This window comes from Triticum dicoccoides, chromosome 3A (assembly GCF_002162155.2).
Source record: "Triticum dicoccoides isolate Atlit2015 ecotype Zavitan chromosome 3A, WEW_v2.0, whole genome shotgun sequence".
NCBI classification, from domain to species: domain Eukaryota; kingdom Viridiplantae; phylum Streptophyta; class Magnoliopsida; order Poales; family Poaceae; genus Triticum; species Triticum dicoccoides.
This window is the reverse complement of record NC_041384.1, coordinates 763699240-763708579: the sequence shown is the minus strand read 5'-3', so window position 1 is coordinate 763708579 and position 9340 is coordinate 763699240.

The window sequence follows — 9340 nt, the reverse complement described above, 5'->3', positions numbered from 1 at the left end:
GGTCGTCGACGAGCTGCTACGGGCTCGCGGCGGGCTGCAACCTCGACTGGCTGTAACCATGGCCGCACGTTGCTGCATCCATGGAGGTTTCAGAAACACACGAAGACGACATAGGTGAGGGGCGGGCGACCAGCGACGAGGGCGGCGACCGTCGGCGACCGACGGCGAGGGCGACCGGTGGTGAGGAGGCGAGGCGAGGTGGTCGGCGCGTGCTGGGGCGTCGACGCACGAGGGGGCCGTCCTTTTCCCGTGCGGGAGGTCGAAGAAGGAGATGAGGGAAGGAATGGATCTGACGGTGCAGGGGACCAGATCTGACGGCTGGGGCTGGACCGGCCCAACTGTTGGGCCAGTGCACCGGCGCAGATCACTGCCCTATTTAGAAACTATTCATTCGCACCCCAAAAGAAAGCGTTCCTTCTTTTTTTTTTCGTATGCGATTTTTTTTTGTATGTGATTTGGTTTGCACTAAGCTGAATCGATCGGGACGTGACCCCAAAGTATTGTTGGACGCACAAAAGCAAGTGCTCCTTTTTTTCCTTCTTTGAGGATTAAAAGCAAGCGTGCCTTCGTCCGGAATTACTTGTCATAGATATGGATGTATCTACATGTATTTTAGTTTTAGATATATCCCTTCCGATTCATTTTTGTGACAAGTAATTCGGGAAGGAGAAAGTAGTAGAAATAATGTATTTTTTTCTTGGGTATACATTTGATACAACATATGGAATATATATCCGTGCCTCGAATCACCTTCACAATGGCATACCTACACCACCCGGTGGTACCATCTCGCGCGCACAACATCAATAACCATCATTTCTACATTAGCATGAAATTCTCCAATTAATAATTTCATTCTCGTCTGGGTGAACACTTTCAATTATATTAAAACAATATTGCATTATGTTTAGCAGAGTGTATGTTTGGCTATGTGAAAACAAACCGAGGTGATGAAGCACTTATTTATATTGTTATAAATGGAGCATATATATGAACAACGAGATTGCATATAGGCATCCAGATATGTCGATGGGTCGTCAGCTAAATGCATGATGCATATAACTAGACATGGATAAAAGATCACTTCAATGGATCCTGCGCTATCTGACACAGTGTACAACCCCAAGAAGAATGCAATTGATTTCATGGAGGTGGACCGGAACTCCCGTAAGCATTTGAACCTGGATCCAATGGCGAATGGTGCAGCCGGGGTTCCTGTTGGTCTTCTTGCTAATACGGATGGAAAAGGAGGTGACCTTGCTGTCGAGGAGCTGTCAACTAGTTCTAATGGTAAACGCACCAAGACGGACAAGAGTGGAGACAATGACAATTTATCTGGGGACTCCCGGGATGGGAGCCGCATGACCCAATGAGTCTACTATGTTGGAACTGCCGGGGGGTGGAGAACCGCCGGACAGTTCGTGAGGTGTTGGCCCTTGCAATAACCAACATCCCCAAGTTTCTCTTTCTATGTGAGACAAGGAAAACTAAAGAGAAGATGGAGAAGCTTAAATGAAGGCTGGGCTTAAAGGGTTTCTGTGGTGTTAGTAGTAAGGGAAGAAGTGGTGGTTTGGCCCTTTTTTGGGACGAATCGTTAATGGTGACTGTATTGGATAGTTGTGCACGCTACATTGATGTGCAGGTGACGGACAATGGTACTGATGTTAGCTGGCGAGATACCTTTGCGTGTACGGCGAACCACGGCCGGAAAATTGTCATTTAATGTGGGATCATCTCTCTCAATTACGTGCTATCTCCCAAGGTCTGTGGTTTGTTTGTTGAGACTTCAATGAGGCTATGTGGCAGCATGAACATCTTTCACGCTGGACGAGATCAGAAAATCAAATGTTGGCATTCCGGGATTGCTTGGAAGTATGTCAATTGGAGGATCTTGGGTTCTCTGGATTTCCCTATACATATGGTAATGCTCAACCACTCAACCCAGTGATAGAAATGTCCAGGTGAGGCTAGACCGGGTGGTTCCAAGACGGGGCGTGGCGTGATTAATTTCCGTTGGCCAAGGTGGTTCACCTAGCCTCGCCATGCTCAGAACATTGTCCGGTCTGTCGTGGAATTGTCACGGTAGATGTCCTAGTGTGAGGACTTAGTCGTGGAGCCATCGCAATAAGGTTAGCTTAAAGGGGTTAATCAGGACAAATGACACGAGGAGTTTATACCGGTTTGGCCCCTTACGGTGAAGGTAAAAGCCTAGTCCAGTTGTATGTGGTATTGCTAGGGTTTCGATGAGCAGGGACCGAATATGCTTGACCCGGCTCTTGATCTGTTGTTTCTTGTCCTAAGCAGCCGCTAGGTCGTCCCCTTATATACACGGGTTGACGCCCTGCGGCCCTTAGAGTCCCGGCCGGATTATACAACGTATCCGGCTCAGTGACCTTTCTCATATGCCTTACAATACAAGCTTACATACATGACGGTTTACAATCATGGGCCTTAAGCCGCTTTCGGGTCTGGGCCCTCTACCAAGGCTATCTATGAACCGCCATATGATCTTGGGCTTCATTTGAGATGGATCGTCATAGGGATGACCCGGCCCCTCCTGGGCGGGTCACACCTAATAGTTATATCCCCAACATTAGGCCCCAGGTTGATTTGAACTTGTTCATGTCAATCTTCAAGACTTAAAAAATCCCTTCATATCCTCTGCAAAAACCTTGTAACCCTCCATGACGTCATCTCCAAGAATTTCGGAAACCCGCCATGATGTTATCTTTAATGGATCTTTATCTTAATGTCTTTCTGAAAATCGAGGCATCCAATTAGTTGGATAACCATCATTTGGCCTCCTCGTCTTTCGCGCCTGCCTGTTTCCTTGACTCCTTATAAATAGGACCAGAAGGTCATCTTTCCATTCCTCTCCTTCACCTTTCTTCCTCCTTGCAACACATCGTCGCACACGAACCTTGCCGCCGTCGACCTCCGTCCTCACCCTCAACTTCGGCTGCTGCATCACCCTGAGTAAACCAGAAAACAACGGCACCACTCCGCTGTTCTAACAGCATCAGTAAGTCTTCCTTCCTGCTTCACAGATCTGTCATTAGGTTTTGTCGGTGTTCATCAGTGTTCGTCAGTCTTCGTCATCGTCCTTCTTTCTCTTTGTTTAGATCCATACGTTAGATCCAAAAACCATAGGAAACTTGCACGGTAGTAGTTTTAGCACTTGTTTTAACACTAGAATATATCCCCACCACGACATATCTACTCTAAGGCACCTTTGCTTTTCCACTATCACGAATTTATTTCCTTTTTTCTGAACAGCGGTAGATCCAAATTTGTAATCTCAATCTGCGAAATCTGTTTGTCAAAATACTTAGCAAATTTTGTTTTCCGCAACTCTTGAATATCTTAGTCATGGCGGCTTACTCTGCCAGCTTATCTTTACTTCACATATCAATAGCCCTTGCTTAAGCCGCCATTATAAACATGTACTGTAATTGTTAACTTGCAATCCCACCAACTGACTTGAGCCGACAAATTATCTCCTTTTAGATTGTCCTTTCATCATGCCGCCGAAGACGGTGACCACTTGTAACTGGGTTCCTTCCACAGTCATCGAGAGCACTTTGAAGGATTTTGTCACTGTTAGATATTTACCAGAGAAAAGTGTCATGCATTATCATGCTCCTGACCCGGCTGAAGAGAGACCTTAGCCAAAGGACGGTGAAATTATTGTCTTCACTGATCATATGACCCGGGGCTTCTCACCGCCCGGCTCGAAATTCTTTGGGGATGTTCTGCACTTTTTCAAACTTCATCCGCAAGATATCGGACCCAATTCCATATCAAACATCTGTAACTTCCAAGTTTTTTGTGAGGTATACCATCAACAAGAACCTAGTGTTGAGCTCTTCAGTGAATACTTCTACCTGAACCGCCAGAACGAGTATACCAATGGTCCCAGCCTGGAACTTGGCGGGATTTCAATTCAACGCAGACGAGATGCCATCTTCCCTCAAGTAGTCCTGCCAAGCCATCCCAAGGACTGGAATGAAACATGGTTCTACTATAAAGATATCTCGCCATCTGATGAAAATTTGATGCCGGGTTATCGTGCTGAGCGTCTCGACGCCAAATACCAACTCCTTGATAAACTTACCCCTGCCGAACGCAAGAAACTTGTCCCTACAATCAGAAGAGTTCAAGCCTTGCTAGGAAATGGCTTAACCGAAGTCGACCTAATCAACTGCTGGGTCGCATGGCGGATCATACCTTTAAGCCGCCGACCCAGCTTGATGTATTCATACACCGGCAGAACTGATGACCCCTTACGTCATAGCTCTCTGCGTCTGACTGAAGTGGCCATCGTTGAGATGGCAACCACGCTTGTCAATAGCAAATATGAAGACTGCAGTTCAGTGGGTTTGAACCCTTTCTGCTGTTGGGGATCGTAGCACGAATTTAAAATTTTCTACGCATCACCAAGATCAATCTATGGTGTCATCTAGCAATGAGGGGAAGAGGAGTGCATCTACATATCCTTGTAGATCGCGAGCGGAAGCGTTCAAGAGAACGGGGTTGATAGAGTCGTACTCGTCGTGATCCAAATCGCCCATGACAGAGCGCCGAACGGACGGCACCTCCGCGTTCAACACACATACGGTTGGGAGAGACGTCTCCTCCTTCTTGATCCAGCAAGGGAAGGAGAGGTTGATGGAGATCCAGCAGCACGACGGCGTGGTGGTGGAAGCAGCGGGATCCCGGCAGGGCTTCGCCAAGCGCAAACGGGGAGGAAGAGGTGTCACGGGTGGGAGGGAGGCTCCAGGGACTTGGGTTCGGCTGCCCTCCCTCCCCTCCACTATATATAGGGGGCCTGGGGGGCGCCGGCCCCTAGAGATCCCATCTAATGGGGGGGGGCGACGGCCTAGGGGGTGGCTTGGCCCCCAAGCCAAGTGGAGGCGCCCCCACCCCCTTAGGGTTTCCAACCCTAGGCGCAAGGGAGGCCCAAGGGGGGCGCACCAGCCCACCAGGGGCGGGTTCCCTTCCCACTTCAGCCCATGGGGCCCTTCGGGATAGGTGGCCCCACCCGGTGGACCCCCGGGACCCTTCCGGTGGTCCCGGTACAATACCGGTGACCCCCGAAACTTTCCCGGCGGCCGAAACTGGACTTCCTATATATAAAATCTTTATCTCCCGACCATTCCGGAACTCCTCGTGACGTCCGGGATCTCATCTGGGACTCCGAACAACTTTCGGGTTACCGCATACTAATATCTCAACAACCCTAGCATCACCGAACCTTAAGTGTGTAGACCCTACGGGTTCGAGAACCATGTAGACATGACCGAGATAACTCTCCGGCCAATAACCAACAGCGGGATCTGGATACCCATGTTGGCTCCCACATGTTCCACGATGATCTCATCGGATGAACCACGATGTCATGGATTCAATCAATCCCACATTCAATTCCCTTTGTTAATCGGTACGTTACTTGCCCGAGATTCGATCGTCGGTATCCCAATACCTCGTTCAATATCGTTACCAGCAAGTCACTTTACTCGTTCCGTAACACATCATCCCATGACCAACTCTTAGTCACAATGAGCTCATTACGATGATGTCTTACCGAGTGGGCCCAGAGATACCTCTCCATCATACGGAGTGACAAATCCCAATCTCGATTCGTGCCAGCCCAACAGACACTTTCGGAGATACCCGTAGTGCACCTTTATAGTCACCCAGTTACGTTGTGACGTTTGGCACACCCAAACTAATCCTACAGTATCCGGGAGTTGCACAATCTCATGGTCTAAGGAAAGGATACTTGACATTAGAAAAGCTCTAGCAGACGAACTACACGATCTTGTGCTATGCTTAGGATTGGGTCTTGTCCATCACATCATTCTCCTAATGATGTGATCCCGTTATCAATGACATCTAATGTCCATAGTGAGGAAACCATGACTATCTTTTGATCAATGAGCTAGTCAACTAGAGGGTCACTAGGGACATGTTGTGGTCTATGTATTCAGACATGTATTACGATTTCCGGATAACACAATTATAGCATGAACAATAGACAATTATCATGAACAAGGAAATATAATAATAACTATTTTATTATTGCCTCTAGGGCATATTTCCAACAGTCTCCCACTTGCACTAGAGTCAATAATCTAGTTACATTATGATGAATCGAACACCCATAGAGTTCTGGTGTTGATCATGTTTTGCTCGAGGAAGAGGTTTAGTCAATGGATCTATGACATTTAGGTCCATATGCACTTTACAAATATCTATGTCTCCATTTTGAACATTTTCTCGAATGGAGTTGAAGCGACGCTTGATATGACTGGTCTTCCTGTGAAACCTGGGCTCCTTGGCAGGGGCAATAGCTCCAGTGTTGTCACAAAAGAGAGTCATCGGGCCCGACGCATTGGGAATAACTCCTAGGTCGGTAATGAACTCCTTCACCCAGATTGCTTCTTGTGCTGCCTCCGAGGCTACCATGTACTCCGCTTCACATGTAGATCCTGCCACGACGCTTTGCTTGCAACTGCACCAGCTGACTGCCCCACCATTCAAAATATACACGTATCCGGTTTGTGACTTAGAGTCATCCAGATCTTTGTCGAAGCTAGCATCGACGTAACCCTTTACGACGAGCTCTTCGTCACCTCATAGACGAGAAACATATCCTTAGTCCTTTTCAGGTACTTCAGGATATTCTTAACCGTTGTCCAGTGTTTCATGCCAGGATTACTTTGGTACCTTCCTACCAAACTTACGGCAAGGTTTACATCAGGTCTGGTACACAGCATGGCATACATAATAGACCCTATGGCTGAGGCATAGGGGACGACACTCATCTTTTCTCCATCTTCTGCCGTGGTCGGGCATTGAGCCGTGCTCAATCTCAAACCTTGCAATATAGGCAAGAACCCCTTCTTGGACTGATCCATATTGAACTTCTTCAATATCTTGTCAAGGTACATACTTTGTGAAAGACCAATGAGGCGTCTCGATCTATCTCTATAGATCTTGATGCCTAATATATAAGCAGCTTCTCCAAGGTCCTTCATTGAAAAACACTTGTTCAAGTAGGCCTTTATGCTTTCCAAGAATTCTATATCATTTCCCATCAATAGTATGTCATCCACATATAATATGAGAAATGCTACAGAGCTCCCACTCACTTTCTTGTAAACACAGGCTTCTCCATAAGTCTGCGTAAACCCAAACGCTTTAATCATATCATCCAATCGAATGTTCCAACTCCGAGATGCTTGCACCAGCCCATAGATTGAGCGTTGGAGCTTGCACACCTTGTCAGCATTCTTAGGATCGAAAAAACCTTCCGGCTGCATCATATACAATTCTTCCTTAAGGAAACCATTAAGGAATGTCGTTTTGACGTCCATTTGCCATATCTCATAATCATAGAATGCGGCAATTGCTAACATGATTCGGACGGACTTCAGCTTCGCTATGGGTGAGAAAGTCTCATCGTAGTCAACCCCTTGAACTTGTCGATAACCCTTAGCGACAAGCCGAGCCTTATAGATGGTCACATTACCATCCACGTCTGTCTTATTCTTAAAGATCCATTTATTTTCTATGGCTCGCCGATCATCGGGCAAGTCAGTCAAAGTCCATACTACGTTTTCATACATGGATCCTATCTCAGATTTCATGGCTTCCAGCCATTTGTCGGAATCTGGGCCCGCCATCGCTTCTTCATAGTTCGAAGGTTCACCATTGTCTAACAACATGATTTCCAAGACAGGTTTGCCGTACCACTCTGGTGCGGAACGTGTCCTTGTGGACCTTCGAACTTCAGTAGCAACTTGATCTGAAGTTCCATGATCATCATCATTAACTTCCTCCCTAGTCGGTGCAGGAACCTCAGGAACATTTTCTTGAGCTGCGCCACTCTCCGGTTCAAGAGGCAATACTTCATCAAGTTCTACTTTCCTCCCACTTACTTCTTTCGAGAGAAACTCTTTCTCTAGAAAGGATCCATTCTTGGCAACAAAGGTCTTGCCTTCGGATCTGAGGTAGAAGGTATACCCAATAGTTTCTTTAGGGTATCCTATGAAGACACATTTTTCCGATTTGGGTTCGAGGTTTTCAGGTTGAAGTTTCTTGACATAAGCATCGCATCCCTAAACTTTCAGAAACGACAGCTTAGATTTCTTGCCAAACCACAATTCATACGGTGTTGTCTCAACGGCTTTCGACGGAGCCCTCTTTAAAGTGACTGCGGAAGTCTCTATAGCATAACCCCAAAATGATAGCGGTAGATCGGTTAGAGACATCATAGATCGTACCATATCCAATAGGGTGCGATTACGACGTTCGAACACATCATTACACTGAGATAGGGCGTGAGTTGTGAAACTATTCCACATTTCCTTAAGTGCGTGCCAAATTCGTAACTGAAATATTCTCCCCCACAACCTGATCGTAAGAACTTGATTTTCCTGTCATGTTGATTCTCAACCTCACTCTGAAATTCCTTGAACTTTTCAAAGGTCTCAGACGTGTGTTTCATTAAGTAGACATACCCATATCTACTTAAGTCATCAGTGAGGGTGAGGACATAACGATAGCCACCGCGAGCCTCAACGCTCATTGGATCGCACACATCAGTATGTATGATTTCCAATAAGTTGGTTGCTCGCTCTATTGTTCCGGAGAATGGAGTCTTGGTCATTTTGCCCATGAGGCATGATTCGCACGTGTCAAATGATTCATAATCAAGAGACTCCAAAAGTCCATCTGCATGGAGTTTCTTCATGCGTTTGACACTAATGTGACCAAGGCGGCAGTGCCACAAGTATGTGGGACTATCATTATCAACCTTACATCTTTTGGCATTCATACTATGAATATGTGTAACATCACGTTCGAGATTAAATAAGAATAAACCATTGACCAGCGGGGCATGACCATAAAACAAGTCTCTCATATAAATAGAACAACCATTATTCTCATATTTAAATGAGTAGCCATCTTGCATTAAACGAGATCCAGATACAATGTTCATGCTCAAAGCTGGTACTAAATAACAATTATTAAGGTTTAAAACTATTCTCGTAGGTAAATGTAGAGGTAGCGTGCCGACGGTGATCACATCGACCTTGCAACCACTCCCGACGCGCATCGTCACCTTGTCCTTCGCCAGTCTACGTTTATTCCGCAGTTCCTATTTTGAGTTACAAATATGAGCAACTGCACCGGTATCAAATACCCAGGAGCTACTACGAGCGCTGGTTAGGTACACATCAATAACATGTATATCACATATACCTTTGGTATTGCCGGCCTTCTTATCCGCTTGGGGCAGTTCCGCTTCCAGTAATCGTTTCCCTTGCAATAA